General features: G+C 36.9%; 1 non-coding gene across 1 annotated transcript; it reads right to left on the bottom strand.

Moving 5' to 3' along the window:
• Window positions 1-17,025: 17,025 nt before the first annotated feature.
• Window positions 17,026-17,133, bottom strand: LOC144244854 (U6 spliceosomal RNA). Its single transcript, XR_013339086.1, has one exon. It is a non-coding gene; the product is annotated as a U6 spliceosomal RNA (small nuclear RNA).
• Between the last annotated feature and the right edge of the window lie 7,263 nt (window positions 17,134-24,396).

Here is a 24,396-nt window from a genome sequence, read left to right as displayed (position 1 = left end):
TTCATTATTGGTGTATAGAAATTCAACCAATTTCTGTGGAATGATTTTATATCCTGCGACCTTGCTGAATTTATGGATCAGTTCTAGCAGTTTTTTGGTGGAATATTTTGGGTTTTCCATATAGAGTATAATGTCATCTGTGAAGAGTGAAAGTTTGACCCCTCCTGGCCAATTTGGATGCCTTTTATTTCTTTGTGCTTTCTAATTGCTGAGGCTGAGACTTCCAATACTATGTTTAACAACAGTGGTGAGAGTGGACATCCCTATCTTGTTCCTGACCTTAGGGGGAAAGCTCTTGGTTTTTCCCCATTGAGGATGATACTAGCAGTGGGTCTTTTACATGTGGCATTTATGATCTCGAGGTATGATCCTTCTATCTCTACTTTATTGAGGGTTTTTTATCAAGAAAGGATGCTGTATTTTTTTCAAATGCTTTCTCAGCATCTATTGAGAGGATCATGTGTTTCTTATTCTTTCTTTTATTGATGTGATGTATCACATTGTTTTGTGGATATTGAACTAGCCCTGCATCCGAGGTATAAATCCCACTTGGTTGTGGTGAATAACTCTTTTAATGTATTGTTGGATCTGGTTGGCTAATATCTTGTTGAGGATTTTTGCATCCATTTTCATCAGGGAAATTGGTCTATAGTTCTCCTTTTTAGTGAGGTCTTTGTCTGGTTTTGGAATCAAGTAATGTTGGCTTCATGCAAAGAGTTTGGAAGTTTTCCTTCCATTTCTATTTTTTGGAACAGCTTCAAGAGAATAGGTGTTAAGTCTTCTTTAATGTTTGGTAGAATTCACCTGGAAAGCCATCTGGGCCTGAGCTCTTGTTTTTTAGGAGAATTTTTTATTACTAATTTGATTTCTTTACTGGTTATGGGTCTGTTCAAACTTTCTATTTCTTTCTGTTTCAGTTTTGGTAGTTTATATCTTCCCAAGAATTTGTCCATTTCTTCCAGATTGCCCATTTTATTGGCATATAATTGTTCATAATATTCTCCTATTGTTGGTATTTCTGCTGTGTTGGTTGCGATCCTTCCTCTTTCATTCTTGATTTTATTTGTTTGGGTTCTTTCTGTTTTCTTTTTGATCAAACTTGCTAGGAGTTTTATCAATTTTGTTAATTCTTTCAAAGAACCAGCTTCTGGTTTTATTGATCTGTTCTACTGTTTTTTGTTTGTTTGTATGTTTGTTTTGATAGCATTGATCCCTGCTCTAATCTTTATTATTTCTTGTCTTCTGCTGTTTTGGGGTTTTATTTGCTGTTCTTTTTTCCAGATCTTTAAGGTGTAAGGTTAGGATGTGTATCTGAGACCTATCTTCCTTCTTTAGGAAGGCATGGATTGCTATCTATTCCCCTCTTATGACTGCCTTTGCTGCATCCCAGAGGTTTGGGGTTGTGTTGTTATCATTTTCATTGGCTTCCATGTACTTTTAACTTCCTCTTTAGCTTCTTGGTAGCCCATTCATTCTTTAGTAGAATGTTCTTTAGTCTCCAAGTATTTGTTATCTTTCCACATTTTTCTTGTGGTTGATTTCGAGTTTCATAGTGTTGTGGTCTGAAAATATGCACGGTATGATCCCAATATTTTTGTACTTGTTGAGGGCTGATTTGTGTCCCAGTATGTGATCAATTCTGGAGAACGTTCCATGTGTACTGGAAAAGAATGTGTATTCTGCTGCTTTTGGATGAAATGTTTTGAATATATCTGTTAAGTCCATCTGGTCCAAAGTGTCGTTCAAAGCCATTGTTGCCTAGTTGATTTTCTGTTTAAATGATCTATTCTTTGCTGTAAGTGGAATGTTGAAGTCCTCTACAATTATGGCATTATTATTATCAATGAATTTCTTTATATTTGTGTTTAACTAATTTATATATTTGGGCTTTTTTCACATTTGGAGCATAAATGTTTACAATTGTTAGGCCTTCTTGGTGGATAGACCCCTTAAGTATGACATAATGCCCTTCTTATCTCTTGTTACACTCTTAATTTTAAAGTCTAGATTGTCTGATATAAGTATGGATACTCTGGCTTTCTTTTGTCCACCATTAGCATGGTAGATGGTTCTCCATCCCCTTACTTTCAATCTGAAGGTGACTTTAGATCTAACGTGGGTCTCTTGTAAACAGCATATAGATGGATCTTATTTTCTATCCATTCATTACCCCATGTCTTTTGGTTTGAGCATTTAGTCCATTGACATTTAGAGTGAGTACTGAGAGAAATGAATTCATTGCCAATTTGTCGCCTGTGGAGTTGGAGTTTCTAGTGGGGTTCTCTGGTCCTTTCTAGTCTTTATTGTGTTCCCCCCCCTTCTTTTATCCCCTCAGAAAGTCCCCCTTAAAATTTCTTGCAGGGCTGGTTTAGTGGTTATGAACCCCTTTAATTTTTGTTTGTCTGGGAACCTTTTTAAAACTCTTCTCCTATTTTGAATGACAGACTTGCTGGATAAAGAATTCTTGGCTGCCTATTTTTCTGATTTAGCACATTTAATATATCCTGCCATGCCTTTCTGTCTGGCCAAGTTTCTGTGGATACGTCCTCTGCAAACCCAGTCTGTCTTCCTTTGTAGGTTAAGGACTTTTTTTCCTTTGCTGCTTTCATGATTGTTTCCATGACTGAGTATTTTGTGAATTTGACTATGATATGCCTTGTTGATGGTGGCTTTTTGTTGAATCTAATGGGATTCCTCTGTGCTTCCTGGATTTTGATGTGTGTGTCTTTCCCCAGGTTAGGAAAGTTTTCTGCTATGATTTGCTCACCTAACCCTTCTATCCCTTTTGCTCTCTCTTCATCTTCTGGGAGCTCTATAATTCTGATTTTGTTCTTTTTTAATGAGTCACTGATTTTTCTAATTCTTAAATCGTGCTCTTTTGACTTAGTCTCCCTCTTTTTTTCTGCTTCATTATTTTCCATAAGTTTGTCTTCTATATTGCTGAATCACTACTCTCCCTCATCCATCCTTACTGCTGTAGCATCCATTTGAGATTGCTGCTCAGTTAAAACATTTTTTTATTTCAACCTGACTAGCTTTTACTTCTTTTTTTCCTCAGAAAGGGATTCTAATCTGTTTTCAGCCCCAACTAGTAATCTTATTATCATGATTCTAAATCTGTTTCAGACATTTTGCTTGTATCTGTGTTGATTACGTCCCTAGCTGTCATTTCTTCCTGTTCTTTCTTTTGGGGTGAATTTCATTGTTTTATCATTTTGAAGGAAAAAAAGAATTAATAACATTAAAAAATAAAAATTAAAAACAACACAAAAAAATCAAATAAATGATGCTAGGTTCTAGGTGTGTTTTGGTCTGGTTGTTGAAAGGAGCTTGGTAGACTAGTGAAAAAAGGCAAAAATAAGGAAAACATTTGAAAATTTGAGGCAATGAATACAATGACGTAGAATAAAATGAAATTATGGAAGTAAATAGAATTTGAAAATTTTACAGAAAAGTTAAAATATAGTAGATAAAATTAACGAAAAGATTTTTAATAAAAATACATTTTTTCTCTTTCTGTAATCAAAATAAGAAAAGATAAAGCAAAAATAATTGATTAGATGGATCAGTGAACAGAGTTAAATGAGTGAAATTAAATTGGTTTCCCCTAAAAGTCAAACTATGAAGCCCTTTGTAGTCCGTAAGCTAAGCAGGTGGGGAGACTTGTGGTGTTCCTGAAGAGCGAGGTTGGTCCAGTTGGGTGGGGCTTTTTGTAATGGCTCTATTCTCCACTAGATGGTGCTGCTTAGCTTACTGGGGTGGATTGTTGTGGCGCCTGTAGGTGTGAATGTGTATGTAGGGGAGGGGTGAAAATGGTGTCACCCAGCTACCCGGTCTCTAGTATCGGAACTCTGTTCTCCCTGATCGGCAATCGCTCACCCCTCCTTTGTCTCCGGCTTCTCTCCAGTCCCCACTTTTACCCTGTGTGTGACCAAGCCATCAGGTTGCCTCCCTCTTGAGTTTTATCTCAGATGTGGCTGTGTTTCCCAACCCCTCACTTTTGGGGGAGTGTAGCTTTGACCCACTCAGATCTTCTGAGCATTGGCCAGGTGACTGCAGCTGGGTGCCAGCCCACCCCAGAAACAGTTCATGTGATCATGTAGCTGCAGCATTTCAGGGATTATGAAAAATCACAACACACATCTGGCACCAGGCTTCCAACACCAGCAAATGTAGGGTTCTCCAGGGTTTGCTGGGATCTTTGCATGTGGAATGGCCACACCGCCTCTTCCAAATGTCCTCCCAGCAGGAGAACTACCTCTCCCCATGTGTCCCGAGGACCCCGAGGATCCCACTTTCTGCTCCTGCAGATTCATCCTTCCCATCAGAGCACCACCAGGTATCAAGCTCTAGAGTTTCAGACTCTGTACTCCTTCTGTTTATAGAGTCTTAATGAAATTTAAACCCTCTCCTTTCTCCTTTCTCCCCCCCCTTTTTTTTCTTTCAGTCTCAAGTGTACTCTCTTTTCTCTCCAGATGCTTTTGGGGGTGCGGGGAGATGCTTTCCATACTCTCCCCCAATCTCCATCCTCTCTCCACAAGCAAAAAGAGCTCCCTGCTCCCCCAGCCCCTCCCCCCTGCAGCTTCTCTCTCCCCAAGTTCACCTCTCTGCTCTGCCTACCCGCTGAGTTCTGTGGCTGTATCTGTATCTCAAGTTGGAAGATTGTTGTGTTAATCTTCAAATCAATTTTCTAGGTGTACAGATGGTTTAGTGTTGATCTAGCTATATTTCAGGGACAGAGATGAACTATCTGAAAAAGAAATTAAGAAAACAATTCCACGGGTGCCTGAGTAGCTCAGTTAGTTAAGTGTCTGACTCTTGATCTCAGCTCAGGTCTTGATCTCAGAGTCATGAGCTCAAGCCCCACATGGGGCTCCATGCTAGGCATGGAGCCTACTTGAAAAAGGAAAAAGGAAACAATTTCATTTACAGTGGCATCCAAAACAATGAAATCCTTAAGAGTAAATTTAACAGAGAAAAACTTGAACATTAAAACTCTAAGAAATTAAAAATACAAATAAATGGAAAGATAGCCCATGTTCATGATTGAAAGAATTAATATTGTTAAAATATACTCTCTATCCAAAATGATGTACAGAATCAATGCAATCACTATAAAAATTACAATGGCATTTTTTTCACAGAAGTATAGAAAACAATCCCACAATTTACATGGAGCCACAAACGACCCCAAATAACTAAAGCAATCTTGAGAAAAAAAGAACAAAGAACATAACACCTCTTGATTTCAAACTATACCACAAAGTTATAGAATTAAAACAGTATGGTACTGGCATAAAAACAGACACATAGACCAACAGAACAGAAAAGAAATCCAGAAATGAACCTACACATATAGGGTCTACTAATCTTTGACAGGATTATCAAGAACACACAATGGAGAAAGGATAGACTCTTCAATAAATGGTGTTAGAAGAATTGGTTATCCACATACAAAAGAATTATCCACAGTCTACTTATCCTAACTGATAAGGAGTTAATATGGCAAGTATATAAAGAACTCATACAATTCAATAGCTAAATAAAAAATCTCATTAATAATTATGCAAAGGACCTAAATAGGATTTCTTCCAATGAAGATATACAAATGACCATAAGTATACAAAAAGATGCTCAACATGACTAATGATCAGGGAAAACTAAGTTTAAACCACAATGAAATACATCTCACATCTGTTAGAATAGCTATTAATGAAAAAAAAAAAAAACAGGGTTCATAAGGATGTGGAGAAAAGAGAGCCTTGTACACTGCTGATGGAAATATAAGTTGGTATAGCCATTATGGATAACAGTATGAAAATGGAGGTTCCTTTAAAAATTAAAACTACCATATATAATCACCAATCCCATTTCTGAGAATATGTCTGAAGAAAAAAATATTTGGTATCTCAAGAGATGTCTGTATTTTCATGTTTAGTGCATCATTTTTCACACTATTCAAGATATGGAAACAACCTAAATGATCATCGGCAAATGGATTAAAAAAAAATAAGGTCTATAGAGATACAGATATATGCAACAGATGTATATATACAAACACACATATATATACAGGCATATAGATGTATAAGTATAACCATATACACACATGTATAAACACTAACACGCACAATGCAATATTATACAACAACAAAAGTAAGAAATTCTTGTGTTTTGCAACATGATAAACCTGGAAGACATGCTAAGTGAATTAGGTTAGAGAAACACAAATACTTTATCTTATCATTTACATAGGAATCTTTTTCTTTTTAAAGTCACACTTATAGATGCAGTCGTGGTTTACAACGGTGGTTGCCAGGGGCTAGGGAATGGGGAAATGGGTAGATTTTGGATTAAGAGTACCATCTTTTAATTATAGGAGAAATAACTTTTCAGGATGTAATGTGAAGACTGTAGTCTGTAACATTTTATTGCAAACTTGAAAACTTACTAAGAGAATATATTTTAAGTATTCTCAGCAACAACAACAGTAACTGTATATGGTGATGGATGTGTTAACTTGATTGTGGTAATCATTTCACTATATACATATGAAATGTTTACATTACTCACAAATATTTTCTTTTTTTTAAATATTTTTATTTATTTCTAGGAGAGAGAGAGAGAGACAGCGTGAGCAGGGGAGGGTCAGAGAGAGAGGGAGACACAGACTCTGAAATAGGCTCCAGGCTCTGAGCTGGCAGTCAGCACAGAGCCCGACGCGGGGCTCGAACCCACGAACCGCAAGATCATGACCTAAGCGAAAGTTGGACGCTTAACCAACTAAGCCACCCAGGGGCCCCTACTCACAAATATTTTCAATTTTATTTCTAAATTTTACTTCAATAAATCTGCAGAAAAGAAAATTAAATGAGTTTCTCTTAACTGGCCTATAGTTAGTACATTTAAAAAAATCCATTCAGCCTATGTCTTTTGATTAAGGGACTTTAATCCATTTATATTTAAAGTGATTGTTGATAAATTACTATTGCCATTTTTTGAACATTTTCTACTAGTTTTGTAGTTCTTTTGTCTATCTTTTCCTCTCTTGCTGTCTTCCATTTTGTTTTGTTGATTTTTGTATTAATACATAATTCCTTTCTGTTTTTTTTCTTTTGTGTAAGTTCTATAGTTCTAACTGCTTGCAGTTAACTTGGACTTACATAATATTTCATATGGTTATAACAGTCTAACAATTTAAGTTCTATTGCATGTAGCAACTCGACACTTTAATTTCTCTCCCCTTTATGTTATTGTTGTCACAACTTATATATGTTCATGGTATATATCTTTAGACATATATATAAATAGAGTTATTTTTAATAGTTTTGTATTTTTAAATGTCTGTTTATTTAGAGAGAGCAAGCAGGGGAGGAGTAGAGAGAAAGGGAGAGAGAGAATCCCAAGCAGGCTCTGTGCTGTCAGTGCAGAGCTCAGTGCAGGGCTCAATCCCATTACTCTGAGATCATGACCTGAGCTGAAATCAAGAGTTGGACCCCCAACTGACTAAGCCACCCAGGTGCCCCAATACCTTTGTATTTTAATTATATCCTTGAATTGAAGTGATTTCCCCACCATCATTATAGTAATAGTGTTCTTTATTTGTCTTTCTACTTACCTGTACTAATAAGTTTTATACTTCCTTATGCTATCATGATACTGTTCAGCGTCCTTTATTTCAGCTTTGAGGACTCTCTTAGTGTTTCTTATAAGGCAGGTGGTCTAGTGGTGATGAACTACCTTATCTTTTTTTGACGTGGCAGGTCTTTAAGCCTTATTCATTTTTGATAGAGAATTTTTCCAGATATGATATTCTTTGTTGGCAGTTTTTTTAAAGAACTTATATATATCATCTAACTCCTTTCTGGCCTGCAAGTATTTTTCAGAAAAATTTGCTTATAGCTTAATGAGAAGGTTCCCTTGTATGTGAGGAGTCTTTTTTTTCTCGCTGTTTCAAAATTTTCTGTTTGTTTTTTATTTCTTTTCAATTAGGTTATAATGTGACTTGAAATAGATATTTTGGATTCTTCTTGTTTGGTGACTTTTAAACCTCTTGTATCTGGATTTCTGTTTCTCTCTGGATGTCTTTTGCTTCAGCCCTATTCCTGTGAAGAAGCTTTCAGATTCTCTCTATTTCCCTTATCTTTTGTGGACTTCAATAATATGTATATTGGTAAACTTGATGAGGTCCCATAAGTCCATAAAGTGTTCACAGTTTTTAAAAATCTTTTTTCTTTTTGTTCCTCTGATTGAATTATTTCAAATGATCTCTGTTTGAGTTCACTGATCCCTTTGTATGCTTAATCTAGTCTGCTGTTGCATGTTTGTATTGAATCTTTCAGGTTAATTATTGTTTTCTTTAATTCCCCAGTTTCTATTGGAATGTAAAAAATATTTTCTATCTCTCTATTGAAAATCTCAGTTTGTTCGTGCATCATTATCTTGACCTTGGTGAACATCTTTATGACAGCTATTTTGAATTTTCTGTCAAATAAACCTTAAATCTGTTTCAATAGGGTTGTTCTCCGGAGATTTATCCTTTTGTTTTGTTTTGTTTTGAACATCTTAACAGGTTTTTCATTTTGACTTTTTGATATCTTCACCTTAAACAAAGCAAGCACCTCTCTCAGTCTTCATGGACTGGTCTATACTAGAAATGACCCCCACAAGTTAGCACAGCCAGAGATTCTGGAAGCCTGTATCAGCACTTATCCTCTCCAGGTGGAAGAAAGTAGCTTTTGTTTTTGTTGGGTCACTATGTAGTGAGCCACGAGGGTGCATTTATGGAATCTGCCAACCCCAAATGCTGTCTTTGTTTTCCCTCTGATTGATAGACTGTGGTGGATCCATCCAAATTCCAAGACTTACAAGATCCAGGTAAGTCATCTATTGACCCCTTCAGAAAGTTGGGTCATTGTGAGTATGACTGCTTTTTCCTTCTCCAAGGGAAAGCTGATAGCTGGCTTTTTTTCTTCCACTCCCTCTCTACTAAACAGGAAGGTGAGATACCATGTCTGTGAGCCGAAACTGTGATACCCATTATCCCCTAGGCTTCTAATCTGTTGTAGACCCATCTGAACTCCAAGACTGGCTGAACAGAAGTCAGTACTCTGAAAAGAGTCCTCTGAAAAGTTACACAAGTCTCCATTCTTCCCCTTTCTAGGGGAAATCTGAGAGCTGGCCTTTTTTGTCCACTTCTCATGCTAGGTGTGAGGGGTAGTTATGATGTATGTGAGTCCAAGCTGCCTTCTCCATTATTTCCAAGGCTGACAGCCTGTGATGAGCCTATCCAAGTTCCAAGGTCCTGGCAGGACAAATGCCCTCTCAGAAATATTGAGCTGTACACATGAACCAAATTCTTCCTTCCCCTGGTAAAATCTGGGAGTTACAGGGTCTCTTTCTGATTATATGACACTGTGCTGGGGGCAAGGAGTCTGGTGAGAGAGTGTCCTGAATCTCCTTCCCACCTTTGGTGAGTCCCAGTTTATAGTCACATGGAATGCAGGAGATCTACTTAGTTTCTGGATTTCCTACAAAGCAAATTTGTCCATGAATTGTTGTTGCTTATTTGGTGTTTTGTAGGCAGGATAAGATTGGTCCAGGGCTTCTTACTCCACCATCTTGCTGATGTCACATTCCATAGTTTTCTTGTAACATCTTTGTCTGATTTTGATATTATAGTATAGTAGCCACATAGAATGAGTTAGGAAGTATTCCCTCTGCTTCTGTTTTATGGAAGAGATTGTAAAGAATTTATAAATCTCTTTCTTAAATATGTGGTAGAATTCATCAATGAGCCCATGTAGGTCTGGTGCTTTCTATTGTGGAAGGTTATTAATTATTTATTAAATTCCTTTACTAGTAGAGGCCTATTCATATTTTCTATATTTTCTTTAGTCAGTCTTAAAAGATTGAGTCATTTGGCCCCCATTTCATCTAGTTTCTCAAATTTGTGGTTATAGTCTCATTTAGAGTAGTCCTTTATTGTAGCTTAATGTTCATAAGATCTCTAGTAATGTCCCTCTTTCATTCCTGATATTAGTAATTTGTGCCCTCTCTCTTTTTTCTTAGCCTGACTAGAAGCTTATTAATTCTTTACTAATCTTTGCAAAGAACCAACTTTTTATTTCATTGATTTTCTCTGTTGAATCCCTATTTTCAATGTCATTTATTTCTGCTGTAATTTTTATTATATATATTTTTTTTTTACATTCAAACAAATTTACTGTTCTTTTTCTAGTTTCTTATGGAAACTTAAATTATTGAGTTTAGATTTCTTTTCTTTCATAGTTTATTGTCAAGTTGGTTTCCATATAACACTCAGTGCTCATCCCAACAAGTGCCCTCCTCCACGCCCAGCACCCCCTCACCTTGGTCACCCACCCCCATCAGCCCTCAATTTGTTCTCGGTTTTCAAGAGTCTCTCATTGTTTGCCTCCTTCCCTCTCCCCAACTGTTTTTTCCCCTTCTCCCTCATGGTCGTCTGTTCAATTTCTCCTGATCCACTTTTAAGTGAAAACATATGGTATCTGTCTTTCTCTGCCTGACATATTTCACACTCAGCATAAGACCCTCAAGTTCCATCCATGTTGCTCAAATGGCCACATTTCACTCTTTCTCATTGCCTTGTATAATTCCATTGTATAGATAAACCACATCTTCTTGATCCACTCATTAGTTGATGGACATTTAGGCTCTTTCCATGTTTTGGCTATTGTTGAGAGTGCTGCTATGAACATTGAGGTACATGTGCCCCTATGCATCAACACTCCTGTATCCCTTGGGTAAATTCCTAGCAGTGCTATTGCTGGTCATAGGGGAGTTCATTTGTTAATTTTTTGAGGAACCTCCACACTGTTTTCCAGAGGGGCTGCACCAGTTTACATTCCCACCAGCAGTGTGGGAGGGTGTCTGTTTCTTCACATCCTTACCTGCATCTAAAGTCCTCTGATTTGCTCATTTTAGCCACTCTGACCAGCCTGAGGTGGTATCTCAGTGTGGTTTTGATTTGGATTTCCCTGATGAGGAGGGACTCTGAGCATTGTTTCATGTGTCTGTTGGCCATCTGGATGTCCTCTTTGGAGAAGTGTCTGTTCACATCTTCTGCCCATTTCTTCACTGAATTGTTTGTTTTTCAGGTGTGGAGTTTGGTGAGTTCCTTCTAGATTCTGGATACTAGCCCTTTATCTGATGTGTCATTTTTAACTATCTTTTCCCATTCTGTCGGTTGCCTATTAGTTTTGTGGGTTGTTTCCTTTGCCGTGCAGAAGCTTTTAATCTTGATGAGGTCCCAATAGTTCATTTTTTGCTCTTGATTCCCTTGCCTTGGGGGATGTGTCAAGTAAGAAATTGCTGCAGTGGAGGTCAAGGAGGTTGTTTCCTGCTTTCTCCTCTAGGGTTTTGATGGTTTCCTGTCTCACATTCAAGTCCTTTATCCATTTTGAGTTTATTTTTGTGTATGGTTGAGAAAATGATCTAGTTTCCTTCCTCTGCATGTTGCTGTCCAGTTCTCCCAACACCATCTGTTAAAGAGGCTGTCTTTTTTCCATTGGATACTGTTTCCTGCTTTGTCAAAGATCAGTTGGCTCTATATTTGTGGGTCCAATTCTGAGTTCTCTATTCTATTCCAATGGTCTTTGTGTCTGTTTTTGTGCCAATACCATACTGACTTGATGATGACAGCTTTGCAGTAGAGGCTAAAGTCTGGGATGGTGATGCCTCCCGTTTTGGTTTTCTTCTTCAATATTACTTTGGCTATGCGGGGTCTTTTGTGGTTCCATACAAATTTTAGGATAGTTTGTTCTAGTTTTGAGAAGAATGCTGGTGCAATTTTGATTGGGATTGCATTGAATGTGTAGATTGCTTTGGGTAGTAATGACATTTTAACTATATTTATTCTTCCCATCCATGAGCATGAATGTTTTTCCATTTCTTTGTGTCTTCTTCAATTTCCCTCTGAAGTTTTCTATAGTTTTCATAACTCAGATCTCTTATATCCTCGGTTAGGTTTATTCCTAGGTACTTTATGGTTTTTTGTGCAATTGTGAATGGGATCAGTTTCTTGATTTCTCTTTCGGTTGCTTCATTTTTGGTGCATAAGAATGCAACTGATTTCTGTACGTTGATTTTGTACCCTGCAACTGTGCTGAATTCTTGGATCAGTTCTAGTAGGCTTCTGGTGGAGTCTGTCGGGTTTTCTATGTCGAGTATCATGTCATCTGTGAAGAATGAAAGTTTGACTTCCTCTTTGCCAATTCTGATGGCTTTTATTTCCTTTTGTTGTCTGATGTTATTCCTTTTGATGGCTGATGCTAGGACTTCCAGCACTATGTTTTCTCGAGGGTTTTTATTAAGAAGGGATGCTGTATTTTGTGAAATGCTTTTTCTGCATCTCTCAACAGGATCATATGGTTTTTACCTTTTCTTTTGTTAATGTGATGTATCACATTGATTGATTTGTGAATATTGAAGCAGCCCTGGAACCCTGGAATGAAATCCACTTGATCATGGTGGATAAATCTTTTTATGTGCTTTTAGATTTGATTTGCAAGTATCTTGTTGAGGATTGTTGCATCCGTATTCATCAAGGATATTGGCCTGTAGTTCTCTATTTTTGCTGTGTTTCTGTCTGGTTTGGGAATCAAAGTGATGCTGGCTTCGTAGAATGAGTCCAGAAGTTTTCCTTCCATTTCTATTTTTTGGAGTAGCTGGAGAAGAATGGGTATTAACTCTGATTTAAATGTCTGGTAGAATTCCCCAGGGAAGCCATCTGGCCTAGGACTCCTATTTATTGGGAGATTTTTGATAACTTATTCCATTTCTTCACTAGTTATGGGTCTTTTGAGATTTTCTATCTCTTCCCGTTTGAATTTTGGTAGTGCATGTGTGTTTAGGAATTTGTCCATTTCTTCTAAGTTGTCCAGTTTGTTGGCATATAGTTTTTCATAGTATTCCCTGATAATTGCTTGTATTTCTTAAGGATTGGTTGTAATAAATCCATTTTCATTCATGATTGTGTCTATTTGAGTACTCTCTCTTTTCTTTTTGAGAAGCCTGGCTAGAGGTTTATCAATTTTGTTTATTTTTTCAAAAAAACAACTCTTGGTTTCATTGATCTGTTCAACTGTTTCTTTAGTTTCTATATTGTTTATTTCCACCCTGATTTTTATTATTTCTCTTCTCCTGCTCGGTTTGGGGTGCTCTTATTGCTCTCCCTCTAGTTGCTTTAGGTGTGTTGTTAGAGTTTGTATTTGTGCTTTTTCTAATTTTTTGAAATAGGCCTGGAGTGCAATGTACTTTCATCTTAGAACTGCCTTTGCCACATCCCATCGAGTTTGGTTTGTTGTGTTTTCATTTTCATTTGTTTTCATATGTTTTTAAATTCCTTCTCTAATTGCTTTATTGGCCCATTCGTTCTTTAGTACGTGTTCTTTAACCTCTATGTTTTTGGAGGTTTTCCAGACTTTTTCCTTTGATTGATTTCAAGTTTCATAGCATTGTGATCTGAAAGTGCGCATAGTATGATCTTGATTCTTTTATATTTATTGAGGGCTGCTTTATGTCCCAGTATGTGATCTATCTTGGAGAATGTGCCATGCGTACTTGAGAAAAAAGTGAATTATATAGCCTCAGGATGTAGAGTTCTGAATATATCTGTCAAATTCATCTGGTCCAAAATGTCATTCTAGTCCATTGTTTCTTTACTCATATTCTGTCTAGTTGATCTATCCATTGCTATAAGTGGAGTATTAAATTCCCCTGCTATTAGCACATTCTTATCCGTAAGATTTTTTCCGTTTGTAATTAATTGTTTTGTATATTTGGGTCCTTCCATATTCGGTGCGTACACATTTATAATTGTTAGTCTTCCTGATGGACAGACCCTGTATTTATTATATAATGCCCTTCTTCATCCCTTGTTACTTCCTTTACTTTAAAGTCCTGTTTGTCTGATATAAGTATGGCTACTCCGGCTTTCTTTTGACTTCCAGTAGCATGATAGATATTTCTCCATCCCCTTACTTTCAATTTGAAGGTTCCCTCGGGTCTAAAATGAGTCTCTTGTAGACAGCAAATAGATAGATTTTGGTTTTTTATCCATTCTACTATCGTATGTCTTTTGATTGGAGCATTGAGTTCATTTACATTCAGTGTTATTTTTAAATAATATGGGTTTATGCTTGTAGGATTCATGCTTCTAGTGGTGTCTCTAGTACATTGTGTTCCTTGCAATAATTCCTCATAGAGTTCCCCTTAGGATTTCTTGTAGTACTGGTTTAGTAGTGATGAATTCTTTCAATTTTTGTTTATTTGGAAAGACTTTTATCTCTTCTTCTATTCTGAATGACAGGCTTGCTGGATAGAGGATTCTCGGCTACATATTTTTTCTCTTCATCACATTGAATATTTCCTGCCATTCCTTTCTGGCCTGCCAAATTTCAGTAGATAGGTCTGTCACCACTCTGATAGGTTTCCCTTTGTATGTTAGGGCCCTTTACTCCCTAGCTGCTTTCAGAATTCTCTCTTTGTCCTTATATTTTGCCAGTTTCACTCTGATATAGTGTGCAGAAGATCGATACAAGTTACGTCTGAGGGGAGTTCTCTGTGTCTCTTGGATTTCAATGTCAGTTTGGGGTGGTTCTCAGCCATAATCTGTTCAAGTAGTCCTTCAGCGCCTTTCCCTCTCTCTTTTTCTTCTAGAATTCCTATGATACAGATATTGTTCCGTTTGATTGTATCATTCAGTTCTTGAACTCTCCTTTCGTGCTCCTGGATCAGTTTGTCTTTTTCTTGGCTTCCTCTTTTTCTATAATTTTGTCTTCTAATTTACCTATTCTCCTCTCTGCCTCTTCAATCCATGCATTTTATTATGCACCTCATTTATAGCATTTTTTAATTCAGCACAACTATTTTTAAGTTTCTTAGTCTTTGTAGCAATAGCTTCTCTGATGTCTTCCATGACTTTTTCAAGCCCAGCGATTAATTTTATGACTATTGTTCTAAATTCTTGTTCAGTTATGTTGCTTACATCTGTTTTGAGAAGTTCTTTAGCTGTCACTTCTTCCTGGAACTTCTTTAGAGAAGAGTTCTTCTGTTTCATCATTTTGGCTAGCTTCCTGTCTCTTGTTAGTTTTAAAATCTTGTTATGCGCTCTGTACCTGCAAGTACTGCTATATTAAAGAAGGCTCATTGGCTGTCCAGGGCCTGTCTATTCAGGAAGTGTTCTTTTAATGGTGTCTCTTGGCCTCTCTTGTTGAAACTTTGGTTATTTTCTTTTCCTACTTTNGCGATTAATTTTATGACTATTGTTCTAAATTCTTGTTCAGTTATGTTGCTTACATCTGTTTTGAGAAGTTCTTTAGCTGTCACTTCTTCCTGGAACTTCTTTAGAGAAGAGTTCTTCTGTTTCATCATTTTGGCTAGCTTCCTGTCTCTTGTTAGTTTTAAAATCTTGTTATGCGCTCTGTACCTGCAAGTACTACTATATTAAAGAAGGCTCATTGGCTGTCCAGGGCCTGTCTATTCAGGAAGTGTTCTTTTAATGGTGTCTCTTGGCCTCTCTTGTTGAAACTTTGGTTATTTTCTTTTCCTACTTTTAGTGATATTTGGGACTCCCCACCATGTGTACTTTGGCTTGTTTCTTAAGGTAGCCCTGGAAAGGAAAACAGGGAGACAAACACACAGGGAACAAAGGCATGCAAACACACAGACAAATCCAACAAAAATGCAAACCAAAAGGGAAAAAGAAAATGAAAAACAAAACAAAACAAAAGACAAAGGACAGCCTAAAAGCGTAAAACACAAATTCCCAACTACAAATAAAGAGCAGGTTGTATGCAGTGCTGATGGAAGAGCATATACAAAGAGAGAAATGACGGGGGTGGGGAGAAAGCAAAATTGGAAATGACCAGGCAGAGAGACTAAGAGGCTTAATTCAGAGAGAGAAAGAAGAGAATATGGTAGGATACAAGGAGAAAGAAATGAAGATAATGTTGCCCAAAGAAACTTTATAGTCTGATTACTCCAGAGAGAGAGATAGGAAATTAACAGTGGAGGTGTAGAATATACATCTAGAGAATGGATTAAATATGACTGATTAAGCAAACCAATTACCAGGATGCCCAGTCCAACAGAGGGGAGGGATAAGAATGAGACAAGGGAAAATATATCTGAATAGAAAGAATTGATCTAGAATTAATCACGGCAGTGCACCCATGTTGGTCTTGCCCTGGGCTCTGGTAAAAATAAATAAATAAATAAATAAATAAAGCAACTCTTTAGCGGGGATGGGCGTGGTTTGTTGTAGGCAGGTCTCGCCTCCACTACCATCCCATGGGCAACTCCCTGAGGTCCCGCCTTAGTGGTTGTGGGGAGAAAAATGGCAGTGTCCCAGTCCCTTCTCGAACCAAGCATTGCAAATCATTCTTTTGGGTCTGATCTCCCTGTGCCACGGGTGTAGGCAAGGTGGGCCGTGTTCTGTGTCACAAGCCCTGCCTCGTTTCCAGGTTTTAGGCCGTGTGCTTTATTGATACTGCCCGATATGAGTCCCGCAGGCTGGCCGCTTCCCAGCTGGGGATTGAGCTGGGAAAACAGTGGAGCAGTTTCTCCTGGCGCCATCTGGGACCAGGGCACGCAGCCCAAAGTCAGCACCACAGCTAGAAATAGGATCACTCTCTGAACACCCTATGGTTAGAGATGGGATGTTAGGACCCTCTCTGCCCTGAGCTGAGTTTTTTCTCTTCTCCAGGGACAGTTCTATGAGCAGTCAGCCCCTCTTTCTCTTCCCCTCGACTCTCTGTGGCTCTCCACAAAGGGGGCTCCCTCCCCTCCATGTCTCCAGGTCCTAGTTCATTTTTATCTTCCCCAGTTCGCAATCAAACATGTATGAGGCTGTCTTCTTAAAGGACTCTGTCTCTTTTCCTCCAGACTCCTGCAGTTCAGTGTCCTATGGCTTCAGGCCTTCTCTTTTGAGAGATAGGGGTGAGTGAAATGTACGGAGCTCCCTACTTCTCCACCATCTTGCCTAAAAAGATGGAATGCTTCATGAATTTGCATGTGATCCTTGTGCAGGAGCCATGCTAATCTTCTCTGTATAGTTCCAATTTTAGTATTATGTGCTGCTGAAGTGAGCACGAGTTTAGATCTTATAATATGCATTCCAAGCTATAATTTCTTTCTAAACACTGCTGCTGTAGACTGAATGTTTGTGTCTTGCTTCCCCACCCCAATTCATAAATTGAAACCTAATCCCAACGTGAGGGTATTTGGAGGGGCACTTGGGAAGTGAGGCTATTAGGGAAGAGCCCTTATAAATGTGATAAGAAGCTTTATAAAAGAGACTCTAGAGATTTTCCTTCCCTCTTTTGGTATGTGAGAACACAGCAAAAAATCTTTGAACCAAGAATTAGGCCCCCATAAGACACTAAATCTGCCAGTGGCTTTATCTTGGATTTCCCAGCCCCTAGAACTGTGAGAAATAAATGTTTCTTGTTTGTAAACCCAATCTGTGGCATTTTGTCATAGCAGCCCCAACAGACTAAAATAACTGTCTTTGCTGAGTTCCACAAATTTTGATAAGTTGTATTTTCATTCAGTTCAAAACATTTAAAAATGTCTTGAGCTTTCTTCATTGATCCATGTGTTATTTAAACTTCACATATATTAGGATTTTCTGACTATTTTCCTGCTATTGATACATAGTTTAATTATGTTGTGGGCTGAGAGCATATACTGTATATTTTCATTCTTTTTAACTTCTTAAGGTGTACTTTATGTCAAAGAATGTGGTTGTATCTTAGTAAATGTTCCATGTGAACTTAAAAAGACTGTGTATTCTACCTCTTTTGGATTAGTAATCTATTGATGTCAATTATATTGAGTTGATACTTGGTGCTGCTGATTTTAACTATGTCCATACTGATTTTCTGCCTTATAGATCTGTCTATTTCTCATAGTCGATGTTGAAGTTTCCAACTATATTAGTGAATTCGTTTATTTATCCTTGCAATTTTGACTTCCCATATTTTGATGTGCTGTTGAGAGGGACATGCATGTTTTGTATTGTTATGTTTTCTTGGACAATTGACCCATGTATCATTATGTAATGCTGTTCTTTATACCTAGTAATTATTCTTGCTCTGAATTCTGCTCTATCTGAAATTAATATAGCTACTCCAACTTTTTTTTTTAGGTTTGTTTATTTTGAGAGAGAGAGTGCAAGCAGAGGAGGGCCAGAGAGAGGGATAGAGAGTGAATCCCAAGCAGGCTCCAAATTGACAACACAGAGCCCAATGTGGGGCTCGAAACTACGAACTGCGAGATCATGACCTCAGCCAAAACCAAGAGTTGGATGTTTAACTGACTAAGCCACCCAGACGCTCTCCAATTTTCTTTTGATTAGTGTTATGGTTACTTATTCCTTCTCTTACTTTTAATCTACATGCATCCTTATATTTAACGTGGATTACACATAGATAACATGTAGTTAGGTTTTATTTTTTTACATACTCTGATGTAAAAATTCCAGAAATAGCAAAAACAAAGCAACTGGATCATAGCAATTGGTAACAATTTATTATAAACACAAAAACAGTTCACGAACTGGGAGCTCTCAAACCAACAGTGCAAAGAGGCGCAGAAGAATATTATTATAAGATATCTTATATTGTAAGAATGCAGAGGTTGCATCTTTACAATAATTTATTACTGTATTAGAGTTTTCCTACTAATACGGGATTGCCAATATTGAGGAATAGCTTGTTTTATTTTTTAGAGGCATAAGAATGACTCAAGTTTGATTTGCGTTGCAGAATTAGCTGAATTAACTTTTCCTTATGTGTTTTATTTTTTTATAAAGACATACATTTTATTTTTTTAATATAATTTATTGTCAAAATGGTTTCAATACAACACCCAGTGCTCATCCCAACAAGTGGGTTTTTCTGCTCAGAGAATTTTTTTTCTGATTTCCATTCTATATTTGATTTTAACATCACCAATCTTTATTTCTAATTGATGTATATAAGACATTGATGTTTAAAGTTATTGTTATATAGTTCAGTTAATATCTACCATATTTTTTACTGTTATCTATTCCTTGCCATGAATGTTTGTTCAACTTTTTATGGCCCACTCTTTTGCTAACCATTGCATTTTTAATTGAACATTTGATATCATTCCACTTTCTGTCCTCTCTTACTATATCAATAATAGGTTGTGGGTGTTTGGTTTTTTTTTTTTTACCTTTTTGAGTTATTATCCTAGAGTTTAAGTGTACCTTTATAGCTAATGCAAGTCCATTTTTGAATAACACTATATCACAACACATATAAGCAGGTAGCTTATAACAACAAAATATTCCTAATTCTTTTCCATTTCTTTTGTTGTTACTGCCACTCATTTTACTTATATATAAGCTATAATCATCAAATACATTTTTGATAGTATTTTGAATAAACCATTATCTGTTATTTCCATTAAAAAGAAAAAAATTAGGGGTGCCTGGGTGGCTCAGTTGGTTAAGCGCCTGACTTGGACTTAGGTCATGATCTCGTGGTTTGTGAATTCAAGTCCCACATTGAGCTCTCTGCTGTCAGTACAGAGTCTGCTTTGGATTCTCCTCCCCCCCACCCCGCGTTCCTCTCTCGGACAGAGAAATTGGGACACTCTCCCGCTTACACTCTCCCTTTCTCTCAAAAATAAATAAACATTAAAATAGAATTTAAAATTGGAGTTTTTATTTTACTTTCACTTATTCCTCCTCTAATGTTCTTTCTTTCTTTCTTTCTTTCTTTCTTTCTTTCTTTCTTTCTTTCTTTATGTATTTATGTATTTATCTTTATTTATTTATCTCAGTTTCTGACCTGTATTATTTTTCTTCACTCTGTAAAATTCTTTTACATTTCTTTTTTTTAAATTTTATTTTAGTTCCAGTAGAGTTAATATGCATTGTCATATTAGTTTCAGGTATGTAATATAGTGATTCAGCAATTCCATACATCACCCAGGGCTCGTAACGAAAGTGCACTCCTTAATTCTCATCACCTTTTTCACCCGTCTACCTATCCACCTCCCCTCTGGTAGCCATCAGTTTTTTCTCTACATTAAGAGTCTGTTTCTTGGGTTCCCTAGCTCTCTCTCTCTCTCTTATCTCTCTCGCTCATTTGTTTTGTTTCTTAAATTCCACATGTGAGTGAAATAATATGGTATTTGTCTTTCTCTGACTGATTTACTTCCCTTAGCATTATACTCTCTAGTTCCATTCATGTCATTGCAATTGGCAAGATTTCATTCTTTTAATGGCTGAATAATATTCCATACACACACACACACACATACACACATGCTACCTCTTCTTTATCCATTCATCAGTGGGTGGACATTTGGGCTATTTCCATGATTTGGCTATTGTGGATAATGTCGCTATAAATATCAAGGTGCATGTATCCCTTTGAATTAGTATTTTTGTATCCTTTGGGTAAATACATCCATTTTTAACATTTGAGAAACCTCCACACCATTTTCCAGAATGACTGCACCGGTTGCATTCCTGGTAACAGTGCAAGATAGTTCTCCTTTCTCTACATCCTTGCCAACACCTGTTGTTTCCTGTGTTGTTAATTTTAGCCATTCTGACAGGTATGAGGTGGGATCTCATTGTAGTTTTAATTTGAATTTCCCTGATGGTGAATTATGTTGAGTATCTTTTTATGTGTCTATTGACCATCTGTACATCTTCTTTGGAAATTTTCCTATTCATGTCTTCTGCCCATTTTTTAACTGGGTCATTTAAATTTTTTTGGTGTTGAATTTGATAAGTTCTTTATATATTTTGAATACCATATGCATGGTATGATCTTATTAATTTGTGTTTGTTGAGGCCTGATTTGTGAATTTAATACACGATCTGTTCTGGAGACTGTCCAATGTACACTTGAAAAGAATTCTGCTGTTTTAAGATGGTATGTTCTGGGGCACCTGATTGGCTCAGTTGGTTAAGTGTCCAACTTCAGCCTAGGTCATGATCTCACAGTTTGTGAGTTCGAGCCCCGCATCGGGCTCTGTGCTGACAGCTCGGAGCCTGGAGCCTGCTTCAGATTCTGTCTCCTTCTCTCTCTGCCCCTCCTCCACTTCTAATCTGTCTCTCAAAAATAAATAAATGTAAAAAAAGGATAGAATGTTCTGAATATATCTGTTAATTCCATCTGCTCCAGTGTGTCATTCAAAGCAATTGTTTCCTTGATTTTCTGCTTAGATCTGTCCATTTATGTAAGTGGAGTGTTACAGCTTCTACTAGTATTGCATTATTATCAATGAGTCCCTTTATGTTCGCTATTAATTGTTTTATATATTTGGGTGCTCCCATATTGGATGCATAAATTTTTACAGTTGTTAGATCTTATGGTTGGATTGTCTCCCCTATGATTATATTGTGCCCTTTTCTTAAAGTCTAGGTAATCTGATATAAATATTGCTACTCCAGATGTCTTTTGACATCAGTTTCCATTTTAAATGTTTATCCATCCCCTCACTTTAGTCTGCAGGTATCTTTAGGTCTAAAATGAGTGTCTTGGAGGAAGCATATAGATGGATTTTTTTAAATCATTCAGACACCCTGTGTCTTTTGCCTGGAGCATTTAGTCCATTTGCATTCAAAGTAATTATTGATGGATAGTATTTTTTTTCTGCCATTTTATTATTTGTTTTGTCATTGTTTCTAGAAGTTATCTCTGTTCCTTTCTTGTGTTTGTCACTTTTGGCCTCTTCTTTCCAAAGAAAAAGGGGGGGGCGGGGAGTTACAGAGCAGGAGGCAAACCATAAGAGACTCCTAAATACAGACAACAAACTGAGGGTTCATGGGGAGGGGGTCAGAGAGGGTGGGAAAAATGAATGATGGGCATTGAGAAGAGTACCTGTTGGGACGATCACTGGGTGTTGTGTGTAAGTGAATGACAGCTTTGCTAGATACAGTACTCCTGGCTGCAGATTTTTCTCATTCAGCACTTTGAATATATTATACCCCTCCCTTATGGCTTGCCATGTTTCTTTTGAAAAATCTCCAGCTAGCCTTATGGGTTTTCCCTTGTAAGTTAAGGACTTCTTTTGTCTTGTTGCTTTTAATGTCCTTTCTTTTCCACTGTATTTTGCAAGTTTAATTAAAATATATCTTGGTATAGGACTGCTTTTGTTGACCTTGATGGGAATTCTCTGTGCCTCTTGGATCTGATTGTCTGTTTCCTTCCCCCAGATTAGAGAAGTTTTCACCTATAATTCCCTCAAATAAACCTTCTGCCCAATTTTCTCTTTCTTCTTTTGGGAATCCTATAATATGAACATTATTACATATGATGGAGTCACCGAAATCCCTAAGTCTTTTCTTGTGTTGCAGAATTCTTCTATCTCTCTTTTATCAAGCTTCATTTATTACCATTATTTTGTCCTCTAGATCACTAATCCATTCCTCTGCTTCTTCTAGCCTGCTATTCATTGCATTAAGCTTGTTTCCATCTCATTTATTGAACTCTTCATTTCTGATTGGTTCTTTTTTAACTGTTTCATCTCTATGGTAAGGGTCTCACTGTTATCTTCTGTTCTTTTCTCAAGCCCAGCAAATATCCTTATTGCTTTAAATTCTCCATCTGGCATGTTTCTTATATCTTTTAAGCTTATATCTCTGGCCATGGCCATAACTTGTTTTTTCATTTGGGGTATATTTCTCCATCTTTGCATTTTGTCCAAGTCTCTGCTTTCCTCTATGTGTTAGAAAACCCAGTTATTCAAATACACAACCTAACCTTATACATAAAAGAGTAGGAAAAAGAACAGCATAGAAAGCCCCAAAACAGCAGAAGAAGGGAAATAATAAAGATTGAAGCAGAATCAGTAATATTGAAATTAAAAAAAAAAATCGAAACCAGGATCTGGTTCTTTGAAAGAATTAACAGATTTGATAAACCCCTAGCGAAATTGATTGAAAAGAATCAATAAAACAAACAAACAAACAAATAAATAAAATCACAAGTGAAAGAGGAGAGATCACAAGCAATGCCACAGATATACAAACAATAATAAGAGAATATTATAAGCAATGATATACCAACAAATTTGGCAATCTGGAAGAAATGGACAAATTCCTAGAAACATATAAACCCAAACTGAAACAGGAAGAAATAGAAAATTTAAACAAACTCACAACCAGTAAAGAAATTGAATCAGTAATTAAAAATCTCCCAACAAACAAGAGTCCAGGGCTGGATGGCGTTCCAGGGGAATTCTACCAAACATTCTACCTATTATTTTGAAGCTGTTCCAAAAAATAGAAATGGAAGAAAAACTTCTAGACTTTCTACGAGGCCAGCATTTCCTTAATTCCAAAACTGGACAAAAACCCCACTAAAATGGAGAACTACAGACCAATTTCTCTGATGAACATGGATGCAAAAATTCTCAACAAGATACTAGCCAACTGGATCCAAAAATACATTAAAAGAATTATTCACCATGATCTAGTGGGATTTATTCCTGAGATGCATGGCTGGTTCAATATCCATAAATCAATGTGATACATAACATTAATAAAAGAAATTATTAGAATTACATGATCCTCTCAATAGAGAAAGCATTTGACAAAATACAGCATCCTTTCTTGATAGAGACTCTCAAGAAAGTAGACATAGGATTATATCTCCATATCATAAAAGCGACATATGAAAGACCCACTGCTAGTATCATCCTTAATGAGGAAAAACCAAGATCTTTCCCCCCAAGGTCAGGAACACAGCAAGAATGCCCACTCTCACCATGTTGTTCAACATAGTGTTGGAAGTCTTAGCCTCAGCAATCAGACAACACAAAGAAATTAAAGGCATCCAAATCAGCCAGGAGGAAGTCAAACTTACGCTTTTTGCAGATGACATGATACTCTATGTGGAAAACCCAAAAGATTACACACACACACACTGCTAGAACTGATCCATGAATTCAGCAAAGTTGCAGGATGTACAGAATCGGTTGCATTTCTATACACTAATAATGAAGCATCAGAAAGGGAAATCAAGGAATCGATCCCATTTATAACTGCACCAAAAACCATAAAATACCTAGGACTAAACCTAACCAAAGAGGTGAAAAATGTATGCACTGAAAATTATAGAAAGCTATGAAAGAAATTGAAGAAGATACAAAAAAAATGGAAAATTATTCCATGCTCATGAATTGGAAGAACAAATATTGCTAAAATGCCAGTACTACCCAAGGCAATCTACACATTCAATGCAACCCCTATCAAAATAACACCAGCATTCTTCACAGAGCTAGAATAAACAATCCTAAAATTTATATGGAACCAGAAAAGACTCAGAATAGCCAAAACAATCATGAAAAAGAAAACCAAAGCTG

This window comes from Crocuta crocuta, unplaced genomic scaffold, assembly GCF_008692635.1.
Source record: "Crocuta crocuta isolate KB4526 unplaced genomic scaffold, BGI_CrCroc_1.0 scaffold364, whole genome shotgun sequence".
Lineage (NCBI taxonomy): Eukaryota > Metazoa > Chordata > Mammalia > Carnivora > Hyaenidae > Crocuta > Crocuta crocuta.
Note: the sequence above shows the minus strand (reverse complement) of the source record. Positions and strands in the feature narration are given on the sequence as shown.